This window comes from Hyperoodon ampullatus (genome assembly GCF_949752795.1).
Source record: "Hyperoodon ampullatus genome assembly, chromosome: 8".
NCBI classification, from domain to species: Eukaryota; Metazoa; Chordata; class Mammalia; order Artiodactyla; family Ziphiidae; genus Hyperoodon; species Hyperoodon ampullatus.
In genome coordinates, this window is record NC_136921.1 from 96058121 (window position 1) to 96082460 (window position 24340).

The following is a 24340-nucleotide window of genomic DNA, read 5'->3' on the forward strand; positions in this document are numbered from 1 at the left end:
CAAGAGTAGCTTTGACTATTTACCAAGGTAACTGTGCAGCTGTAAAAGGGAAATAGCTGGATCTTTCAGGAATTATTGGCCCCTGACTCTAAAGTAACACAGTCCAGGATGTCACAATTATATACCCAGCAGAATAGGGACATATTAAAGCGAGAAGACAATTGAATTTGGGGGTCTAATTCTGCTACAGTGGTACCCGTGGGTCTGCAAACCCATACTGTGGTTGTTTCCACATTTTCTGCTTATAGAGATGACTGAATGTCCATGTTGTCTCCCTGATCCCCCAAATGAGAGTTATTATGCAACAAAGGGCTCAACAAAACATCTTGAGCCTCCTGTCCTTATCTAAAGTAAAGGTGCACGCTGGGGGAATTGCAGAGACTAGTCCAGCATCACAGGTTTGAAATGTGTAAGGTGTTGTGGCAGTAGCTACTACTTGTCCCCCAGTGGCTGTGCTCCCCTTTTCTCTCATAGAAGTAATATCTCCAAATTTTAACAAGGAAAATAGCCACTCAGAAAAAATGTTACATTTTCCTCCCATACATATTGTACCTAGGTACAATCTGACTAAGTTTGGGTCAATGGGATGGGAATGAGAATGATGAGAGCAATTTCTGGATCTTGCCTTCATAATGAAGTGATGTGTCTACCCTTTCTCCTTTTCCCCTTTATGCCAGCTGAAATGCACACCAAGATACCACCTGAGTGACAGTGTAAGAACAAGATAGGAGTTAGGTCAGGTATAGTATCACTATGCCAGCTCTAGTCTGGTTATACCAGGTCTTTCATTTGGTGAGAAATAAATTTTCATCTTGTTTGTGCCTGTATCATTCTGGATCTCTTTCCAGCAAATGAACTCATATGCTTACAAACACAGGTAGTGATTCCTGTCATATCCTCATAAAAAACAGCAGCAGCAACAACAACGAAACCTTTCTTTGGTTTGTGCAGATGACCGCTGGGTCTTGGAGAATGTCAGTGGATTACTGTAAATTTAAACAAGTGATGATTTTAAATGCAGGGGCTATTCAATATGATCTCTTTAGTTGAGTAAGTCAACACAACCCTGCTACCTGGCATTCCGCTGTGTTCTCACAAGTATCTTGTTTTTTTCTTCACCCCAATAAACAGAGAGCACCCAAAGGAGCTTGCTTTGACACATTCTATTTCAGGTGTATGCAATAATATAGCCTTCAAGGATTTGATCATCTCACCCTTCTATAGAACATCATGCTGATCCACTACATCAATGGCGTCATGCTGATAGATGTTGAATGTAGGAAGTGACAGACTCTAGAGGCATTGAAGAGATTTATGCATGCCAGAGGATGGGAAGTATATCCAAGAAAAATTTAGGAGCCTGACACCTCATTGAAGCTTCTGGGGGTCCAGTGAAGTGGAGCACACTAAGATACTTCTTTCAAAGTGAAACGCCATTTGCTTCACTTTGCATCACCTACCACAAGATTATTATGAACACTATTCCAAAAGTATTGAATTGGGTTAAATAAATTTAATTGAAGAGAAAGGGAAGGTAAATAAAGTCAGGGTTCTGATCCATATTGAATCAACTTTGGAAATATTTTGGATGGTTATAAACAGCTTGGACAAATGAGATATGTGAGAGACCTTATGCTCTGCATAGTTTAAATTAATTGCATACAGTATGGGCTAAGAAAGCCATCAGTCACTTGCAGTATGAAGGAAATTTATTATTTGCCTAGTTAGAAGGTAACTTTATCAAATGTAGGATATGGAAGTCAAAGATGCAAGGAGGAAATGTGCTTGGTGAAATGAAATGAGAAACTAGACAAGCAGAATGAGAAGAAATACGCATATATAAGCTTTTTTTAAAAAAAAGAACTGAGGGGCTTCCCTGGTGGCACAGTGGTTGAGAGTCCGCCTGCCGATGCAGGGGATACAGGTTCGTGCCCCGGTCCGGGAAGATCCCACATGTCGCGGAGCGGCTGGGACCGTGAGCCGTGGCCGCTGAGCCTGCGTGTCCGGAGCCTGTGCTCTGCAACGGGAGAGGCCACAACAGTGAGAGGCCCGCGTACCGCAAAAAAAAAAAAAAAAAAAATAGTGAAAGAACCCTCACACTTCGCTTGGAAGATAAAATGGTGGAAATGGTCTGGTGGTTTCTCAAGAAGTTGGAGTTACCATATGGCCCAACAATTCTATTCCTAGGTATATCCCCAGGAAAATTGAAAACATATGTTCACACAAAAACTTTTACACAAATATTAGTCACAACATTACTCATAATACCCCAAAGGTAGAAACAACTCAAATTTCCATCACCTGATGAATGGATAAATAAATATGGTATGTTCACACAACAGAATATTATTCAACCACAAAAAGTAATAAGTACTGATAGATGCTACAACATGGAAAAACCTTGAAGATATTATGATAGAAATCAGATGCAGAGGGAGCGGAAGATGGCGGAAGAGTAAGACGCGGAGATCACCTTCCTCCCCACAGATACATCAGAAATTCATCTACACGTGGAACAACTCCTACAGAACACCTACTGAACGCCGACAGAAGACCTCAGACCCCCCAAAAGGCAAGAAACTCCCCACATACCTGGGTAGGGCAAAAGAAAAAAGAATAAACAGAGACAAAAGGATAGGGACGGGACCTGCGCCAGTGGGAGGGAGCCGTGAAGGCGGAAAGGTTTCCACACACTAGGAAGCCCCTTCGCGGGCGGAGACTGCGGGTGGCGGAGGGGGAAAGCTTCGGAGTAGCGGAGGAGAGCGGAGCAACAGGGGTGCAGAGGGCAAAGCGGAGAGATTCCGGCACAGAGGATCGGTGCCCGCAGGCACTCACCAGCCCGAGGCTTGTCTGCTCGGCCGCTGGGGCGGGCGGGGCTGGGAGCTGAGGCTCGGGTATCGGGTTTCAGTTGGAGCGCAGGGAGAGGACTGGGGCTGGCAGCGGGAAGAGAGCCTGAAGGGGTTAGTGCACCACCGCTAGCCCGGAAGGAGTCCCGGAAAAAGATTGGAGCTGCCGAAGAGGCAAGAGACTTTTTCTTCCCTCTTTGTTTCCTGGTGCGCAAGGAGAGGGCATTAAGAGCGCTGCTTAAAGGAGCTCCAGAGACGGGCACGAGCCGCGGCTAAAGGCGCGGACCCCGGAGACGGGCGTGGGATGCTGGGGCTGCTGCTGCCGCCGCCACGAGGCCTGTGTGCGAGCGCAAGTCACTGTCCACGCCCCGGTTCCGGGGAGCCTGTGCAGCCCGCCACTGCCGGGGTCCCGGGATCCAGGGATGGCTTCCACGGGAAAGCGCACGGAGCGCCTCGGGCTGGTGCAACGTCACGCCGGCCGCTGCCGCCGCAGGCTCACCCCGCACTCCGTGCCCCTCCCTCCCCCCGGCCTGAGTGAGCCAGAGCCCCCAAATCAGTGGCTCCTTTAAACCCGTCCTGTCTGAGCGAAGAACAGACGCCCTCCGGCGACCCACACGCAGAGGCAGGGCCAAATCCAAAGCTGAGACCCGGGAGCTGTGAGAACAAAGAAGAGACAGGGAAATCTCTATGTGCAGCCTCAGACGCAGCGGATTAAAGCTCCACAATCAACTTGATGTACCCTGCATCTGTGGAATACATGAATGGACAACGAATCATCCCAAATTGAGGAGGTGGACTTTGATGACAAGATTTAAGATTTTTTCCCCTTTTCCTCTTTTTACAACGAATAATCCCAAATTGAGGAGGTGCACGTTGAGAGCAAGATTTAAGACTTTTTCCCCTTTTCCTCTTTTTACAACAAATTATCCCAAATTGAGGAGGTGGACTTTGAGAGCAAGATTCACGATTTTTTCCCCGTTCTCTTTTTGTGAATGTGTATGTGTATGCTTCTGTGTGAGATTTTCTCTGTATAGCTTTGCTTCAACCATTTGTCCCAGGGTTCTATCCGTCCATTTTTTGTTTGATTGTTTTGTTTTTAATTAATTACTTTTTAATTTTAATAATGCTACTATATTTTATCATACTTTATTCTATTTTACTTTATCATCTCTCTTTCTTTTTTCCTACCTTCCCTTCCTCCCCCCCCGCCCCTCCCTTCTTCCTTTCTTTCTTTCCTTCCTCCCTCCCTCCCTCTTGTCTTTCTTTCTTTTTCTTTTTCTTTCTTTCTTTCTCTCTTTCCTTCCTCCCTCCGTCCCTTCTTTCCTCCTTTCTCTCTTTCTTTTTCTTACCTTCCTCCCTCCTTTCTTTCTTTCCTTCCTTCCTCCCTCCCTCCCTCCTTTCTTTGTTTCTCCCTTCCTTCCTTCCTTTCTTTCCTTCTTTCTTTCTTTCTTCTACTAATTCTTTCTTTCTACTTTTTCTCCCTTTTATTCTGAGGTGGGTAGATGAAAGGCTCTTGGTGCTGCAGCCAGGAGTCAGTGCTGTGCCTCTGAAGTGGGAGAGCCAACTTCAGGACACGGGTCCACAAGAGACCTCCCAGCTCCACATAATATCAAGTGGCGAAAATCTCCCAGAGATCTCCATCTCAACACCAGCACCCAGCTTCAGTCAACGACCAGCAAACTACAGTGCTGGTCACCCTATGCCAAGCAACTAGCAAGACAGGAACACAACCCCACCCATTAGCAGAGAGGCTGCCTAAAACCATAATAAGGCCACAGGCACCCCAAAACACACCACCAGACATGGACTTGTCCACCAGAAAGACAAGATTGAGCCTCAACCACCAGAACACAGGCACTAGTCCCCCCCGCCAGGAAGGCTACACAACCTACTGAAATAACCTTAGCCACTGGGGACAGACACCAAAAACAATGGGAACAACGAATCTGCAGCCTGCAAAAAGGAGACCCCAAACACAGTAAGATAAGCAAAATGAGAAGACAGAAAAACACACAGCAGGTGAAGGAGCAAGATAAAAACCTACCAGACCTAACAAATGAAGAGGTAATAGGCAGTCTACCTGAAAAAGAATTCAGAATAATGATAGTAAAGATGATCCAAGATTCTATTTCCAAGATCCAAAATCTTGGAAATAGAATAGACAAAATGCAAGAAACAGTTAACAAGGACCTAGAAGAACTAAAGATGAATCAAGCATCGATTATAAACACAATAGATGAAATGAAAAATACTCTAGATGGGATCAATAGCAGAATAACTGAAGCAGAAGAACGGATAAGTGAGGTGGAAGATAAAATAGAGGAAATAACTGCTGCAGAGCAGAATAAAGAAAAAGGAATGAAAAGAACAGAGGACAGTCTCAGAGACCTCTGGGACAACATTAAACGCACCAACATTCGAATTATAGGTGTTCCAGAAGAAAAAGAGAAAAAGAAAGGGACTGAGAAAATATTTGAAGAGATTATAGTTGAAAACTTCCCTAATATGGGAAAGGAAATAGTTAATCAAGTCCAGGAGGCACAGAGAGTCCCATACAGAATAAATCCAAGGAGAAATATGCCAAGACACATATTAATCAAACTGTCAAAAATTAAACACAAAGAAATCATATTAAAAGCAGCAAGGCAAAAACAACAAATAACACACAAGGGAATCCCCATCAGGATAACAGCTGATCTCGCAGCAAAAACTCTACAAGCCAGAAGGGAGTGACAGGACATAATTAAAGTGATGAAGGAGAAAAACCTCCAACCAAGATTACTCTACCCAGCAAGGATCTCATTCAGATTTGATGGAGAAATTAAAACCTTTACAGACAAGAAAAAGCTGAGAGAGTTCAGCACCACCAAACCAGCTTTACAACAAATGCTAAAGGAACTTCTCTAGGCAAGAAACACAACAGAAGGAATATACCTACAATAACGAACCCAAAGCAATTAAGGAAATGGGAATAGGAACATACATATCAATAATTACCTTAAATGTAAATGGCCTAAATGCTCCCACTAAAAGACACAGACTGGCTGAATGGATACAAAAACAAGACCCATATATATGCTGTCTACAAGAGACCCACTTCAGACCTAGAGACACATACAGATTGAAAGTAAGGGGATGGAAAAAGATATTCCATGCAAATGGAAATCAAAAGAAAGCTGGAGTAGCAATTCTTATATCAGACAAAATAGACTTTAAAATAAAGACTATTAGAAGAGACAAAGAAGGACACTACATAATGATCAAGGGATCGATCCAAGAAGATATAACAATTGTAAATATTTATGCACCCAACATAGGAGCACCTCAATACATAAGGCAAATACTAACAGCCATAAAAGGGGAAATCAACAGTAACACACTCATAGTAGGGGACTTTAACACCCCACTTTTACCAATGGACAGATCATCCAAAATGAAAATAAATAAGGAAACACAAGCTTTAAATGATACATTAAACAAGATGGACTTAATTGATATTTATAGGACATTCCATCCAAAAACAACAGAATACACATTTTTCTCAAGTGCTCATGGAACATTCTCCAGCATAGATCATATCTTGGGTCAGAAATCAAGCCTTGGTAAATTTAAGAAAACTGAAATTGTATCAAGTATGTTTTCCGACCACAACGCTATGAGACGAGACATCAATTACAGGAAAAGATCTGTAAAAAATACAAACACATGGAGGCTAAACAATACACTACTTAATAAAGAAGTGATCACTGAAGAAATCAAAGATGAAATAAAAAAATACCTAGAAACAAATGACAATGGAGACACGACGACCCAAAACCTATGGGACGCAGCAAAAGCAGTTCTAAGGGGGAAGTTTATAGCAATACAAGACCACCTTAAGAAACAGGAAAAATCTCGAGTAAACAACCTGACCCTGCACCTAAAGCAATTAGAGAAAGAAGGACAAAAAACGCCCAAAGTTAGCAGAAGGAAAGAAATCATAAAGATCAGATCAGAAATAAATGAAAAAGAAATGAAGGAAATGATAGCAAAGATCAATAAAACTAAAAGCTGGTTCTTTGAGAAGATAAACAAAATTGATAAACCATTAGCCAGACCCATCAAGAAAAAAAGGGAGAAGACTCAAATCAATGGAATTGAAAATGAAAAAGGAGAAGTAACAACTGACACTGCAGAAATACAAAAGATCATGAGAGATTACTACAAGCAACTCTATGCCAATAAAATGGACAACCTGGAAGAAATGGACAAATTCTTAGAAATGCACAACCTGCCAAGACTGAATCAGGAAGAAATAGAAAATATGAATAGACCAATCACAAGCACTGAAATTGAAACTGTGATTAAAAATCTTCCAACAAACAAAAGCCCAGGACCAGATGGCTTCACAGGCGAATTCTATCAAACATTTAGAGAAGAGCTAACACCTATCCTTCTCAAACTCTTCCAAAATATAGCAGAGGGAGGAGCACTCCCAAACTCATTCTATGAGGCCACCATCACCTTGATACCAAAATCAGGCAAGGATGTCACAAAGAAAACTACAGGCCAATATCACTGATGAACATAGATGCAAATATCCTCAACAAAATACTAGCAAACAGAATCCAACAACACATTAAAAGGATCATACACCATGATCAAGTGGGATTTATTCCAGGAATGCAAGGATTCTTCAATATATGCAAATCAATCAATGTGATACACCATATTAACAAATTGAAGAAGAAAAACCATATGATCATCTCAATAGACGCAGAGAAAGCTTTCGACAAAATTCAACACCCATTTATGATAAAAACCCTGCAGAAAGTAGGCATAGAGGGAACTTTCCTCAACATAATAAAGGCCATATATGACAAACCCACAGCCAACATTGTCCTCAATGGTGAAAAACTGAAACCATTTCCACTAAGATCAGGAACAAGACAAGGCTGCCCACTCTCACCACTCTTATTCAACTTAGTTTTGGAAGTTTTAGCCACAGCAATCAGAGAAGAAAAGGAAATAAAAGGAATCCAAATTGGAAAAGAAGAAGTAAAGCTGTCACTGTTTGCAGATGACATGATACTATACATAGAGAATCCTAAAGATGCTACCAGAAAACTACTAGAGCTAATCAATGAATTTGGTAAAGTAGCAGGATACAAAATTAATGCACAGAAATCTCTGGCATTCCTGTACACTAATGATGAAAAATCTGAAAGTGAAATCCAGAAAACACTCCCATTTACCATTGCAACAAAAAGAATAAAATATCTAGGAATAAACCTACCTAAGGAGACAAAAGACCTGTATGTAGAAAATTATAAGACACTGATGAAAGAAATTAAAGATGATACAAATAGATGGAGAGATATACCATGCTTCTGGATTGGAAGAATCAATATTGTGAAAATGACTCTACTACCCAAAGCAATCTACAGATTCAATGCAATCCCTATCAAACTACCACTGGCATTTTTCACAGAACTAGAACAAAAAATTTCAAAATTTGTTTGGAAAAACAAAAGACCCCGAATAGGCAAAGCAATCTTGAGAACGAAAAACGGAGCTGGAGGAATCAGGCTGCCTGACTTCAGACTATACTACAAAGCTACAGTAATCAAGACAGTGTGGTACTGGCACAAAAACAGAAAGATAGATCAATGGAACAGGATAGAAAGCCCAGAGATAAACCCACGCACATATGGTCAACTTATCTTTGATAAAGGAGGCAGGAATGTACAGTGCAGAAAGGATAGCCTCTTTAATAAGTGTGCTGGGAAAACTGGACAGGGACATGTAAAAGTATGAGATTAGATCATTCCCTAACACCATACACAAAAATAAGCTCAAAATGGATTAAAGACCTAAATGTAAGGCCAGAAACTATCAAGCTCTTAGAGGAAAACATAGGCAGAACACTCTATGACATAAATCACAGCAAGATCCTTTTGGACCCACCTCCTAGAGAAATGGAAATAAAAACAAAGATAAACAAATGGGACCTAATGAAACTTCAATGCTTTTGCACAGCAAAGGAAACCATAAACAAGACCAAAAGACAACCCTCAGAATGGGAGAAAATATTTGCAAATGAAGCAACTGACAAAAGATTAATCTCCAAAATTTATAAGCAGCTCATGCAGCTCAATAGCAAAAAAACAAACAACCCAATCCAAAAATGGGCAGAAGACTTAAATAGGCATTTCTCCAAAGAAGATATACAGACTGTCAACAAACACATGAAGGAATGCTCAACATCATTAATCATTAGAGAAATGCAAATCAAAACTACAATGAGATATCATCTCACACCAGTCAGAATGGCCATCATCAAGAAATCTAGAAACAATAAATGCTGGAGAGGGTGTGGAGAAAAGGGAACACTCTTGCACTGTTGGTGGGAATGTGAATTGGTACAGCCGCTATGGGGAACAGTATGGAGGTTCCTTAAAAAACTAAAAATAGAACTACCATATGACCCAGCAATCCCACTTCTAGGCATATACCCTGAGAAAACCATAATTCAAAAAGAGACATGTACCAAAATGTTCATTGCAGCTCTATTCACAATAGCCCGGAGATGGAAACAACCTAAGTGTCCATCATCGGATGAATGGATAAAGAAGATGTGGCACATATATACAATGGAATATTACTCAGCCATAAAAAGAAACGAAACTGAGCTATTTGTAATGAGGTGGATAGACCTAGAGTCTGTCATACAGAGTGAAGTAAGTCAGAAAGAGAAAGACAAATATCGTATGCTAACACATATATATGGAATTTAAGAAAATATCATGAAGAACCTAGGGGTAAAACAGGAATAAAGACACAGACCTACTTGAGAATGGACTTGAGGATATGGGGAGGGGGAAGGATAAGCTGTGACAAAGCGAGAGAGAGGCATGGACATATATACAGTACCAAACATAAGGTAGATAGATAGTGGGAAGCGGCCGCATAGCACAGGGAGATCAGCTCGGTGCTTTGTGACCGCCTGGAGGGGTGGGATAGGGAGGGTGAGAGGGAGGGAGACGCAAGAGGGAAGGGATGTGGGAACAGATGTATATGTATGACTGATTCACTTTGTTATAAAGCAGAAACTAATAAATAAATAAAAATTAAAAAAAGGCTAAATATTATACAGAGAAGTCTTCCCTAATTAAATCAAGGATTTTTTAAAATTTCCAAAAAAAAAAAGAAATGAAATCAGATGCAAAAGGGCATATGCTGTATAATTCCACTTATATAAAATGTCCAGAATAGGTAAATCTATATAGACATAAAGTAGATCAGTAGTTTCCAGGGCTTAGAAAGAGGAGAGAATGGGAAGTGATTGTTAATGGGTATAGGGTTTCTTTTTGGCGTGATAAGAATATTTAGGAATTAGATAATGATGATGGTTGCACAACTTTGTGAATATACTAAAAACTACTGAACTGTACACTTTAAAATGGTGAATTTTATGGGATGAAAGTTTTATCTCAATTTAAAGAAGAAGTGGCAAATGCGATTGCAATCTCTTTTCTTGCCTTGTGTGATATCACGTGCTTCTGGTTTTCCTACTACTTCTTTGGCCACTCTTTATAAGTTATTGTGCATGTTTCTCTTCTTTTGTCATCCATTAAATATTGGTTTTCCTCAGGGTTCTCTCCTAGGATTTCTTCCTTTCTTCTGTTTTCTCCTTGTACAATCTCTGTTGGGTAGTAAGGAAGTCATTGCTCTGAAGAGTTTGACATGCACAAATGTCATTGACCACGGTTTAGTTAAATAACCCAGTCCCCCAATAACATGCTTCAGATTTCAGTTACACAGTATAATATGTAACTGCATAAAATATAAACTTCACGGCTAGCTCCACAAATCCCTAAGTAAATAATAGATGTGCTTCATAATCAGTGACCAACCACATCACTTCTTTCAAAGTCTGTTGGTGATTGCCATTGTACATCAGTTATTCAGTTCATGCACAGACAGCAAAGCCTGTAGTTGGGTTGTCTCCTTGTCTCTCGGTGATAAACTTGTATGACATTTAACAAAAATGAATAATAGAAAAAAATGAAAGTTCAGCAAAGAAATTAAAAGTGATAATGCAGAAGTGAAATTGGATGTGATTAGATTTGAAAATGGAGACAGCAGAATAAAGCCAGGATGAGACCTGGGCTACACGAAGCCACTGAATGGACAATATTGAAAAAGTCTGATAAATCAAAAACAAGGTAAAGTGGTTTCAATATTGTTTAGTTTAAGTTGCCTTCAGAACAAGAAGCTGCTAATGGTGGAAATAGAGAATTTACTTCTACTTTTGATTGAAGACTGTAATGAAAAAATTCAATCAGTTTAACTAGCATTTAGGCCAAACATTAAATTTGGGTGCTGTGTTGAAAAAAACAGTAATTACAAGAAGACTGAAGAAGACCTTTTACTGACGGTAAAGGCTGATTTCATTGTTTCAGAAATTGGCATGATTTTGAAGAATTCGAACTGAAGGCAAATGGAGTTACAAGAGAAATAGCTGATTGTGGGAATGTTGAGCCTGTCACTGTTCCAGAGACTCTAGACATGCAGCCACAGAAATTTCATAAAGGGAACACATTAATATAAATGAGGAAAGTGGCTGTTGACAAAAAGAATGATGTCCCAGAGGAAGTGACACTGGCAAAAAACCCCCCAAAAACCTTCATGTTAAAGGAAGTCATGGGGATATTTCACAGCACTGAAAGTGCAAAAGACAAAATGTTGGAAGCTGATCCAAACTTAGTAAGGAGTATGATAATTTGCCAAGGCATAGAAATGATGCTCACTCTGTATCATTTTTTTAAATTAATTAATTAATTTTAATGTTTGGCTGCGTTGGGTCTTCGTTGCTGCATGTGGGCTTTCTCTAGTTGCAGCGAGCGGGGGCTGCTTTTCGTTGTAGTGCACGGGCTTCTCATTATGGTGGCTTCTCTTGTGGAGCACAGGCTCTAGGCATGCAGGCTTCAGTAATTGCAGCACGCGGGCTCAGTAGTTGTGGCTCACGGGCTCTATAGAGCACAGGCTCAGTAGTTGTGGCACATGGGTTTAGTTGCTCCGTGGCATGTGGGATCTTCCAGGACCAGGGATGGAACCCATGTCCCCTGCACTGGCAGGTGGATTCTTAACCACTGTGCCACCAGGGAAGTCCCTCACTCTGTATCTTAAGTTATATGATAAGAAGGCAAAGACTATTTAAGCTCCTTTTGATAAGTTTTGTACAAAGAAATAAAACACTTCAATTCTCAATATTTCTAATGTTTTAAATTTTCATGTACTAAATATTATAAAACTAATTGTTTTCAATTCCCCCAAATAGAGTTTTTAACATTTTGATTAAAACATTTTAAAGGTCACAGACCAATTATAATTCTTCCTATTGATTATTAAGATCACTGCATGGTTTCAGCTTGCAAAGTTATTTTTATGGTCCTGAACTACCATGCAAAGTGAGGACTGTCTGTGTTCATTATGACACAGATACCAAAAACTCAACTCAATCTAGCTTAAGGGAAAAAAGGCATTTTTTTTTTAGCTCATATTTTGAAATGTCCAAGGTAGGTCTTATTTCAGCCACGGCTGGATTCATGGCTGAAATGACATAAAAAGAACGCAGCTTTTCTTCACCTCAAATCTATGTGTTGGTTTCCTTCTCAGGCTCTATGTGATGACCTCCAGTGACTGTCACTCTCATGGTAGCAAGATGGCTGCTAGCTCTAGCTTCTTATTTTTCCAGGTTCTAGTCCAATGGGATCAAACAGAATAGGCCTTCTTTATCAGTAGGTCCTGTACAAGTTTTAGGTTCCCGCTTATCTTACCAGCTTAGGCTGCCACTCCTATACCCCAATCACTGTGGCCAAGAGCATGAGATCTTCTACTTGACTTAGATCTGGGTCTCCTATTCTATCCTTGGGGCCAGAGAGGGACCCCTACTCAAATCACACAGACTGTTGGTGAGGAAGTGCAAAATACTCAAAAGAAAACCAAATGTGTTGGCAGACAACATAAATGTTCAGGGCATACTCCTTGGACATCATCCACTCCTACAGCTTTCATTATCCTCCATTTGAGAGTGGCTCTAAGATCTGTCTCCAGAAATTATGACCTATATTCCCAACTCCTTGCTAGACAGTTCCCCTTGGGTTCATTGCAAGCAACTGAAAATCCATGTATCTGAAGGTGAACCCATTTCTCCTCACCCCCAGCCCCAGCCAAATCTATGTCTTCTCTTGGTTTCCTATCTCAACCAGTATCATCACTCTTCACACTAGTTTTTCATGCTAGAAATCTGGGACATAGCTTGCCTTCTGACTCTCCCTTACACCTGATTAAAATCCATCACCAATAAATTCTTGTTAATTGTACCCCTAATATCCTTGAAATCAACCCACTTCTTTCTGTCCATATTTCTCTTACCCCATTTCATCTCCCATCTTTATCTCTTGACTGCACCACAGTGATACCATATTTTAACTTGATGTCCAGCCACTTTTTTATTGTGGTAAAATACACATAACATAAAATTTATCATCTTAATCTTTTGCAAGTGTTCAATCCAGTGGCATTTAAGTACATTTATATTGTTGTGCGACCATCACCACAATCAATCTCCAGAACTCTTTTCATCTTGCAAAACTGAAATTCCACACACATTAAACAACACCTCCGTATTCTCCCCATCCTGCCCCTGGCAACCACCATTCTACTTTCTGTCTCTATGATTTTGACTACTCAAGATGCCTCCTGTGATTGGAATCATATAGTATTTGTCTTTTTGAGATTGGTTTATTTCACTGAGCATAATGTCCTCAAGTTTCATCCATGCTGTAGCATGTGTTAGAATTTCCTTCCTTTTTAAGACCTAATAATATTCCACTGTAGATCTATCACATTTTGCTTATCCACTCTTCCATCAGTGGATGAGCAACTTGGGTTGCTTCCATATTTTACCTTTTGTGAATAATGCTGCTATGAACATGAGCACACAAATAGCTCTTCAAGAGCTGCTTTCCATACTTTGGGGGTATATGCTTCTAATTTAATTTTTAATGAACTTCCATACTATCTCCCATAGTGGTGGCACCAATTTACATTCCTACCAACAAAGCACAAGGGTGTCAACTTTTCCAACTCCTCACCAACACTTGTTATTTTCTGGTTTTTGATAGTAGCCATCCTGATGGGCATGAGGTGCCAGCCATGGTTTCTGTCTTCTAAACTTTTTTCATACTGTAGCCAGAACGACCTTTAATAAGCATATGGTGATCATGTCACTACCCTGTTTAAATCTTTCAGTGGCTCCTCCTTGCCTTCTGGATAGTCTGGTCCCCTTCACATGTGTCACAAAACCTCTCATGATTTCCTCCCTTGCTTACTTGTCTAGCCTCCTCTCAACTGCTCCCTTTTCCACGTCTTCCCTTCTAGTGCATTTCCCACTTGTTACACACACATGTACACTCTGCATTTGTCGCTCTGAAACATGCTCAGGTCTGTGAAAATGCTACATTTCCCCTCATCCAGCACCATTTCTTCTGTCACACGCTCTTTCCTCTTTATCACCTACTAGCTCCTTCTTATCCTTGAGATCTCAGGACAGCATTTTCTCCAGGAAAATCCCCTTCATAAATTCCGTCTGCCCAAGCTATGTCAGCACCCCTACTATGTGCTCCCAGAGCACTCTATTCTTGCCCTAACAGCATTTCATCACATTCTATAATTGTCCACTTACTCATATTTTTCTCTGGTCTTGTGCTGTCCAATATGTGGCTGTTAAACACTAAAAATAACTAGCATGACTGAGGAAGTTAACTCCTAATTTTATTTAATTTTAATAAATTTAAATTTTAAAATGATTGGGTCATTGATTGAAAAATTATTAAGTATATTTAGAACAACTTGGATATGTATCTACTTTTTCAACTGTATGTTTATTCAATCTAAATACAGTTTCAGTAAGAGATGAAAATTAAGCATGTGAATTGAGAAGTGCTGTAAGTATAAAACAGTCTCTGGATTTCAGACTTATACAAAATAAAAAATGCAAAGTATCTCATTAATAACTTTAGGAAATTGATTACATGTTAAAATGATATTTTGATGTGTTCATTTAAATAAATTCTTAAAATTAATTTAAATTGTAATCTAATCACTTTTAATCTGGCCACCAGAAAATTTTAAATTATATATGTGGCTCACCTTATATTTCTATTGGACAGCACTGACCTCTACTGTAAGTTCTGTGGGGACAGGAATCATGACTGTCTTATTTACTTATTTAAAAAACATTTGTAACATTTATCATGTGTCAGGTATTACTCTATACATTACTTACAATTATAAGCATTAAATTTTAAAATTCTTATTACAGCCTTTTTAGTATTATCATTATCTACATTTTACATATGAGGAAATTTGCACAAAGAGATTAACTAGTTGAAGGTCACAGAGCTGACCTTGTGGAGATAGTCTGTAAGGATCCAGATTCCACACTCTGTAATTTTGTTATGCTGCCTCTTGTTCATTCTTTTACTACAGGTGTCTACCCAATTAACAACAATATGCAAGTATTCTTCTTCAATTAATCAACCTGTTATTCAATAAACATTAACAGAATGCTTATGCGCCAGGTATTGTGCTGGGCGGTACGGACCCGGCTGTGAATGAAACAAAAGCTTTAATTTTAAAGAAACTCTATTCAGTAGCGATGACAACGATATGAGACAATGATAATACAGAATTGTATTAAACAGAACAATTATACAATACAAATACACTATTTGAGAACACATGAATTTGCACCTACCTTAGCTGAGAGATGAGCGATGTGATAGGAAGAGTGAGAGAAAACCTTAAAGGATAATTAGGAATTAGCTACACGTGGATAAGTGGGTGTGGTTGGTGAAGCAAGTACTATGCAGGGGGGACCAGATGAGCAGAGGAAAAAAAAAAAAAATAGCCTGGTGTTTGCAGCTGAAGTGGTTTAAGCCAAATGAATAACAAGTTCAGATTTAACTCCATGAAAGATCACACTGGATAAAATTGGAGAAGAAATTGGAAGGAAGAAACAGTATTATACAGCAGAGAAACAATGAAGAGTCTGATGCTCTGATCCTGAGCATAGATGATAGTAATTTAGGTTAAAGTAGGGGTAGTGATAAATGAGATGCATTTTAGAGATATTTAAGGGATAGAGTAGGCTTAACCTGATGTTTGATTGGAAGGAGGTTGTTTGTTGCAGATGTTGCAAATTACTTAATCAATATCTGTTTTCACTTTCTTCTTGGTTTTTTGAGGTGCCAATGTGCCCATCTCGAGTCAATGGATCTTGATGGGGTAATACAATCATAGTGATCCTGTTCCCCACTTTCTGGTCCCCCCTGCAGCTGGGTCAGTCATCTGGCTTGTCTGACAAATGAGCCATACAGAGAAGTCTGCTCGGAGGTTCTTCAGGGAAAGCTTTGTTTCCTGGTGGACTCATGGCTGCTGCTGCTTTTTTCTGTTTTCCTGAAAGAGAAAATGATGCAGCTCTGTCTTGATTCCACTGGGCGATGTCAACTGAATTGCAAAAATATTATTAGGCATTTTAAAGTTATTGAATCAACACCACAGCCACCTACCTTGAACCTACATGTTATTTGAGAAACATAAGGCAATAGCACTTAAGCTGCTGTTAATAAAGGATGTGTAAATTGAGTTGTTTACTACTTGTAGCTGAACACATGCCTCTTTGATAACGGGTTAAATGAGAGTTGTCAAGGCTTTTCCCTGGTTTCTGACTTAAGCAATTGGGTGCATCACTGGAAAGCCTGGGGGCAGAACAGGGTTAAAAGGATATTTCTTGAGCTAAAGATTGTTTATGCTAAATGTGATGGGAGTGGGTATATCCAGGTGACAAGTAGGCCATTCAATATACATGTGCAAAAATCGAGAGAGAGAGAGAGAGAGAGAGACAGAGAGAGGGAATGAGCTCTGGCCTGGAGACACAGACGTACGAATCATTAACATATTAGTATAACAGGTCAATTTACCTAGGGAGATAAATATATAATAAAAGAAAAATATATTGCTAATGAAATCATACCTTTCTAGTATAAATATGACTTCTAATTCTCAGCCTTGACCTAAAATGTGTAGGGATCCAGGCTGCTGGAGCTGGGATGTTATCTGGCTGGTAGTTTGAACACAGAGTATGACATCACTTAAATATAGGATGAAAGCACATACGAAAAGAATACTGACAGTGGCAGTATCTTGATTAAGGTTCCCCAAAAGCAGGCCCTGGGACAACAAACCAAGTAGTTCTTTGGGAGGTTATCCCAGAAAACATAGGTAGCGGAATGGTGAAGTGATATGGGAAAATAAAGGAAGTGAATAAAGAATGTGTTATCAGGGAATTACCACTGTGGGTACCTGGAGCTTAAAACTGCCAGAGAAATCATGAAGCCACTGTAGAACATATACCTCAGAGTTATTCCACTGAGTGCGAGGGAGCTGGGAGCTGGGTATGTATACACCAACTTCCTTTCTTTTCCACTCAGCTTTACCGAGGTATAATAGGCAGATAAAACCGTAAGATATATAAAGTTGTGTCCACCAATTTCTGTCAGCCATTGATGAGGGCTGCTCCCATGCACATGGGCAGAGCAGGCTCTACAATGAGATGCAGGTGCTGGCAGCTGAAAGTCTGGTCAACATGCGCTAAATGGCAAGGTCCTAGGGGCTATGGGAAGGGTATCAACAGCATCTAAGATGGAGCATAATTAAAGCCAAGAAGGCCATGGGATACAATGGAGGCAGCCAGAAAGGAGTAAGAAGAGTTGAAAGAGGAGATGAGACAGAACCTGAGGAAATCTTCTGAGCTAAACAAGGTGTCTGCAGTCACTTGAGCATTCCAGCAACCTTGGGCACCAGCAAAAGGGGTTATTAAAAGTGCTCACCAGCTCTAAACATAAGGGATGCTATGTTATAGAAGTGCCATCTTAGTGGCATTTGAAAAGCAACTCCTGCTTTTACTACTGACTCTTAATTCTGAGTAAACTAAAAATGCATTTTCCCCTCTTAACAAAAAATAACCCTTGGGACTTCCCTTGGTGGTGCAGTGGTTAAGAATCCGCCTGCCAACACAGGGGACACAGGTTCAAGCCCTGGTCCGGGGAGATCCCACATGCCACGGAGCAACTAAGCCCGTGTGCCTAGAGCCCGTGCTCCGCAACAAGGGAGGCCACCGCAATGGGGAGCCCGTGCACCGCAATGAAGAGTAGCCTCTGCTCACCACAACTAGAGAAGGCCCGCGCAGCAACGAAGACCCAAAGCAGCCCAAAATAAATAAGTTAATTTATTTATTTTAAAAGATTTATTTAAAAAAAAATAACCCTTGAGAGAAAATGAAACAAAACAACCAAAAAACTGCCCGCTGCTAAAATATTTTGCTCCATCTGTTTCAATGGAAGGAAAATTTTTTAATGAGAATTCTCTGGAGACTGAAAAGTGAACAGAAAATATTCTTAATTTTTGGTGATAATTTGTCAGTGGGTGATATCTTAGGTTCAATGCCAATATATTGATGATCTTGAATGTAAATGACCTTCCTAGGCCAGAAAATGCTGTGAAATCCCTGGAAGGACTAGTATGTTGTGATGTGAATTATAAGGAGCCAAAGGGGTGTCCCATCTGAAATCAGAAATGAAAATATCCTGCAGGCAGTCTTGTTTTTCACAGTTTGCTTGGAAATGTTTTTTTTAAGAACCAGAGAGTCTATACGCAGTCATATTTATTTCTCATTGTGTTGGAGCTTTCACCATGTAGGAATCCAGAAAAGGATTATGTTAAAGGGTGGCTCATGTATCTGAGGATTTAAAATTCATCAGGCCCCAATGACCTTGCACTTTATACAACGTGTCCAGCGTCAGGGTCAAGCTTTCCTGCTCACTTCTCAGAGGCTTTCTATGAATGAAAATGACCACTGAATATTACAGAGAACTGAGAGTTGGTTGATCCAAGAATATTTTCTTCCAGAGAGACTATATTCTGTTAGATCTGGTTATAAAACACAAAGAAATTTAATTGGCTGTTCTGGAACATTTTTCTTGTAATAGCCCATCTGGCATGGTGATGTTTGAAATGCCATTGTAGGATAACATGGTACTGGTCCTTGAAGTAGCATAAAACCTGATGTATGTGGAACATGCTGTAAACACCACAGGGAAAGAGTTTTTTTTCATGGAAAAGCTCAGTTTCCTGTAGCACAACGACCTGAGTGCCGAGGACACATAACCTTTTTTCTTTTTTAAGAAAGCAAATACAAAAACCCCTAGTTCATTCTCTCTGAATAACTCTCCCCAAATGGTGATGAGAACATAGCAAAATCATGTACAAGTTAAATAACTGTGATAGCAGCTTCTAGAAAGTTGTGACTCAAGTAAAAGCACTAGAATATGCACGGTTTTCAAGCAGAAACTGTTATAATTGAAAGAATTATTGAGCCATACCTACTATAAACCTCCCAGTTTCCTGCTTATAAAAACAAAAACACATAAAACAAACAAAACAACCACAAACATCAGACTAGCAAGACTGGCCTTCAGCAGAGTCGGGAAGTGTAAGGCTAAAGCCTTGGCTTCTGCTCATCCTGTTCGGGGCTCCTTGAAAAATGTCCTCAAGGGATGAAAAGTTTGTTTTGAAAACATTTGCCCAATAGCCTAAAAGTTCCTCTCCTGTTCTGCTAAATGATGCTGACTCAAGCCTCCTCTAAAAAAACTAATATCCAGATTTTTACCTACTCATCTGGTGGGACTGACAAATTTACAGTTCAGAAGGAAAAAGAAGACATTTAAAAAAGAAGAAAGGGGCAAGATAAGCATTTCAGTAATTCATTTAAAACATAAATTCTGACCCAAGGTACTGTATTTGGGGAGAGGATGAGAGGAAAAAGGAGGAATCATCACTACAGTGCTTCTCTTTTGCCTCTTCTGCCCACACACGATTTTAATCCCAGGACCTTTCCAAATTTATAGCCCACCCTCCACTTCTCATCAGAGGCCAACTCCCTCTTCAAATCTCCTCCATGTTAAGGTATTAATCTAAGTTAAAGCATTAATATATTCATGTACCACACCTCCAGGTAATGTGTTTGCATTTTAATAGGAAACTTCTGGAAAAAATGCATTTTACCAATGGAATCATTCAAATGGTGGGAATTGTGGGTAGCATAGCAGGCCATTGGAAAAGATGCATCTGGGGTGGGGTGGTGGGCAAGTCTTTCTGCAGCCAAGGAATTCTCCTCTGAGCTTGGGGAATCTCCCTCTTCTCTAGCAAGTCTGCTCCTGTCCCAGAGGGAGACTGTACCTCCTTCCTCAAGGTTACATGCTGCAAGTTGCTCACTGCAACCCAGCCATGACAAATGGGTCAGGAAAAGAGTGATCAGGGTCTGCGTCCTGTACGTATTTCACCAAGACCTGCATCAGTGTTCTTAAAATAGGGTTTCCCTAGGTATGTGTTGCAAAATTATATAGGAGAATGAATTTACATGATCAAATAAGTTTGGGAAATGATTTGTACCATGCCATCTCTTTGGAGGGTTGTCCTAAGAAATTCTATAGTAAGTGTCAGGGTCAGGGATTTTACCTCCCTTCCAACTAACAAGATAGCTTGTCCCCTTTTTATGTATGCTGGGGGAAGACATGAAACTCCTGGGTCAGAGACAAAGACCTTTATTACAGCGAGGAGCATGAGTACCGTGTTGCCTTTGTTCCCCTTGTCCCCCAAAGCCTGGAAGGAAATGCAGAGGGGACCCAGGGGATGCTGTGCATCAGTGGATTTGTGTTACAGCTGAGGAATTCACCTAAGAACTTGGGGAGTCTACCCCTTTTCTCAAGTCTGTTCCCAGAGGGAGACTTTACCTCCTTCCTTGAGACTGCGTGCTGCAAAGCCTCTCACTGCAGTACAACTACGACAAATGGCCCAGGAAAGGAATGATCAGGGTCTTGCAATGTTGGCACAGCCAGCAAGAATTTACAGGGATGCCCAAGGACTAGAGCAGGTTGCTTCTCCTAATAGTAACTAAACTTGCTTAATTCTTTTAAACCCAGAAATTCCCAATGTGTATGACCAGACAACAGCATTCAGTGGAACATATTTTGAGAAAGTTGATTTCTATTTGTTCACACTTTTGGACTCCACATGGTGGAAGTGGGTCAGAGTGTTTCATTTTAGGTTCCTCCATGGGTTAAAAAAAATTTTTTTTAATAGTATCAATATAAGGGAGAGGTTTTCCGATATGGGACCAGGCAGGTTTTTTATTTTCAGGATTTACCATTTCCTTCCAATCAGTTTTCCTTTGAACCAAGTCTGGGACTCACATACACTATTTTTTTCTGGTCAAGGTAATCACTTCCAAGACCAAATAGGAATGGCTGTAGATTTCTCTATTATTAATCATAGTCTTAGTTTTATCATTTAGGCTTCTGTTGAGCAGAATCTCCTCTGGAATTTTAAGGAACACTTCTTTTCCAGAAGGTCTATTCCATTATGTTTGGTCTTCATCTTTCTGTTAATTTGAAGAATCTTTGAAAATATAATCCCTTTAACAAATTTTGATGATCAGTCTTTTGGAAAGGAAGATACTTACATAGCTTAGTTTTTGTAACTTATTCATTCCTTGGCCACTTTTTTTCATTCTTACGTGTGAACGCTGACCATGCCTCTGCTCTTTCACCCTTATCTCTCCCAATTATGGGGAACTCTTCTGGAAGTTATCTTTTCTCGTTCCACATCTCTCTCTCATTCTCCTCCATTTCTGCTGGTCTGGATGCCCATTTTAATTAAATTACCATGTAGACTTTTTTTTTTTCTGCTGAACTTCACTCCAGGAACATGCAACTGATGACTGCTATTCTCTAGCTTCTTTCCTCAAACTTTATCTTGACCATTTACAGTCTAAGTGTCACCCAAATCCTCACAAAGGTGACTAAATAGCAGCCTCTTCATCCCCCTTTTCTCATTGTACCCACATGATTTCCTTTTGGTTGGCAAGTCTTTTGCTATTTGTAATGGGGAAAAAACATGAGCTGCTTTTTCAAATCTTGTGTTTATATTCTCAACCAAACATAGCACTAGACTTTCTCTTTCCTTTGGCTTTAATTAACTGAAATCTTTGTCTTCTGTCAAAAATTCAAATTTTGGTATAAGAGACTTTCTTTCACTCCTATTTTGTATTATAAATGATCATTCTCAGTTTTCTCTGTAACAATATTTCACATGTTCATATAGAAACTGGGCTTAATTGCAGTTGCAATATGATATTCCCTTGAAATCAGAGGGTGGTAAGCATCTGTTTACTCATCTTATAACTCTGAAAATGGAAGTCGAATCAAACATCTGTGATAAATCATTAGCCATGAATCAGCCTTACATATTGTGAGAATGAATGCCATTTTCTCCTGGAGTTGCTGATCATTGCAAGGTGTTAAAATATTACAAAATGACTACGTACCCATATTGCAGTCATTTAACCTGATTCTTCTTTGCCATTTCCTGCTCAGGAAATTGGGCTCCATCTAACTGCACAGCTGGTTTGGCTTTAGAAACCTCACATTTCGACCCAAATGATCAGGCTGGTTGTACAGCTAGGCAAATCCATGGGTTTCAACATAAAAATCTTTAGCATGTGCCCCAGTGATGTGAGGGAATCAGGCTTTTTCTGAGTGTCTTGTCAATTAACAGAAAGATAAGGAACCACCACCCTAGGAGCTGTTCAGGAGGAGATGTTTTTAACAAGACTGGTAGATCTGGCCTCACACTGAATGTTCTCCTAGTTTTCAGGAAATTATTATTTGGAAACAACTGAAACTTAAAGGACATCAGTACATTTCTACTTTTATATTTTCATGGGAAGACATTTTTAGTTCTGATTTCTCTGACCCCCACCAAAAAGACACACTACTTCTGAAAGTAGGAAGCTAAAGTAATCAGGAAGAGGGAAGACTTTCGGGGTGAAGATAAAATTCCTCCCACCCATAAATTAGAATGACTTAGTACCAAAAAAGATGAAAAAACTTAGTTTATGAAATCACAAGGGCAGGACTAGGATGAAGAGTTCCACTGACTACTTTGTGCTAGGCACAAGTCTAGGTGCTGGAGATTCAGTAAGGAAGCAAAGAGACAAAAATCCCTGCCCTCACAGAGTTTACATCCTAGTGGAGGGAGGTGGATAATAAACCATGAAATTATATTAGACAGTGACAGAGCTAAGGAGAACAATAAAGGCAGCAGAGGGACTGGAATGTTGTGGGGGGTGATACACTGGGTGGTCAGAGAAGACTCCACTGAGAATGTGGCCTTTGAGTAAAAGTCTGAAGCAGGTTCGGGAGAGAGCCACACACAGAACTGGAGCGATGCATTCCAGGTCAAGGGGGAGCAAGGCCTTGAGGCAGGATCGTGCCTCTAAAGTTAGAGGAGCAGAAGAGAGGCCAACTAGGTGAAGCGGCAGAGAGGAACAAGCAAGGAGGTTGAAGCAAAGAAATGAGGGAGAACTGCAGGCAGAGAGGAACAAGCAAGGAGGTTGAAGCAAAGAAATGAGGGAGAACTGCAGGCAACCAGGGCAGGAGGTAAGGTGACAGAGGCGGATGATGAAAGGCCTCAGAGGTCATTGTAAGAATGTTGCTTAGGGACAGACACTGTTCCTGCTTTCTCAGAATTTATCATCTGGCAGGGGAAAAATACATGGATGATGATGATAAAATGAGATGACTATGAAAGGTAGGAAAGAACAGGGTGTTATGGAATCATAGCATGCTTGGTCCTAATGTACTGGATGGGTCTCTTCCGTGAGGAAAGTGTGTTTATGCTGAGACCAACAGGATGAGCATGAGTTAGATGCCTGGAGGTGGTGATGGCTCTGGGTGTGAGCTGCAGCTGTTTCTGGGGGCACAAGCAGCAGCAGTGGGAATAAAGAGCCCTGGAGCGAACATATCAGGAACAGAGAAGAAATCTGTTATGACTAAGGCCAAAGAACAAGCGGGACAGTGCTGCGAGATGAAGCTGGGGAAGGGGGGCCATGGCAGGAGGCAACTAGATTATAAAAAGAGTTTGGATTTTACCTGAGAGCGCTAGGGAGCTGTGGAATATTGTAAACAGGGAGATTCCATGATTGGGTCTGTCTTTTGAAAGATCACTCTAGGTGGAGGGTAGAGAGCAGATTGAGAAGAGCAAGCTGTGAGAAAGGGGAACCAGCTAACATTCTCCTGCAGTGGCACAGGGAGGATGGGACTTGGGACTTTCGGACTTTGCTGGTGGTAGAAGGAATGGAGAGACGGGAAACAGTTGAGAGACATTTATGGACGAGGATAGGACTGGGTGATTGACTGGGTGCGGCGTTGCTGGTGGGGAAGTTTAAAGTGGAGAGAAGGATCAAAGATGTCATTCAAGTTTCTGGCTCTGGCAACTTGATAGATGCTGGTGCCGCTGACTGCAAAGAGGGGACAAAAGAGAAGGAA

At 40.5% G+C, this 24340-nt stretch overlaps 1 long non-coding RNA gene across 1 annotated transcript in view; it reads right to left on the reverse strand.

Annotated features, from left to right (window-relative positions):
* Positions 1-24162: 24162 nt before the first annotated feature.
* The window catches only part of LOC307057021, a 121311-nt gene continuing 121133 nt past the window's right edge, over positions 24163-24340 (reverse strand). The window contains exon 2 of the long non-coding RNA XR_013811041.1: positions 24163-24312. This is a non-coding gene — a long non-coding RNA (uncharacterized lncRNA). The remainder of the gene's footprint in view (positions 24313-24340) is intronic.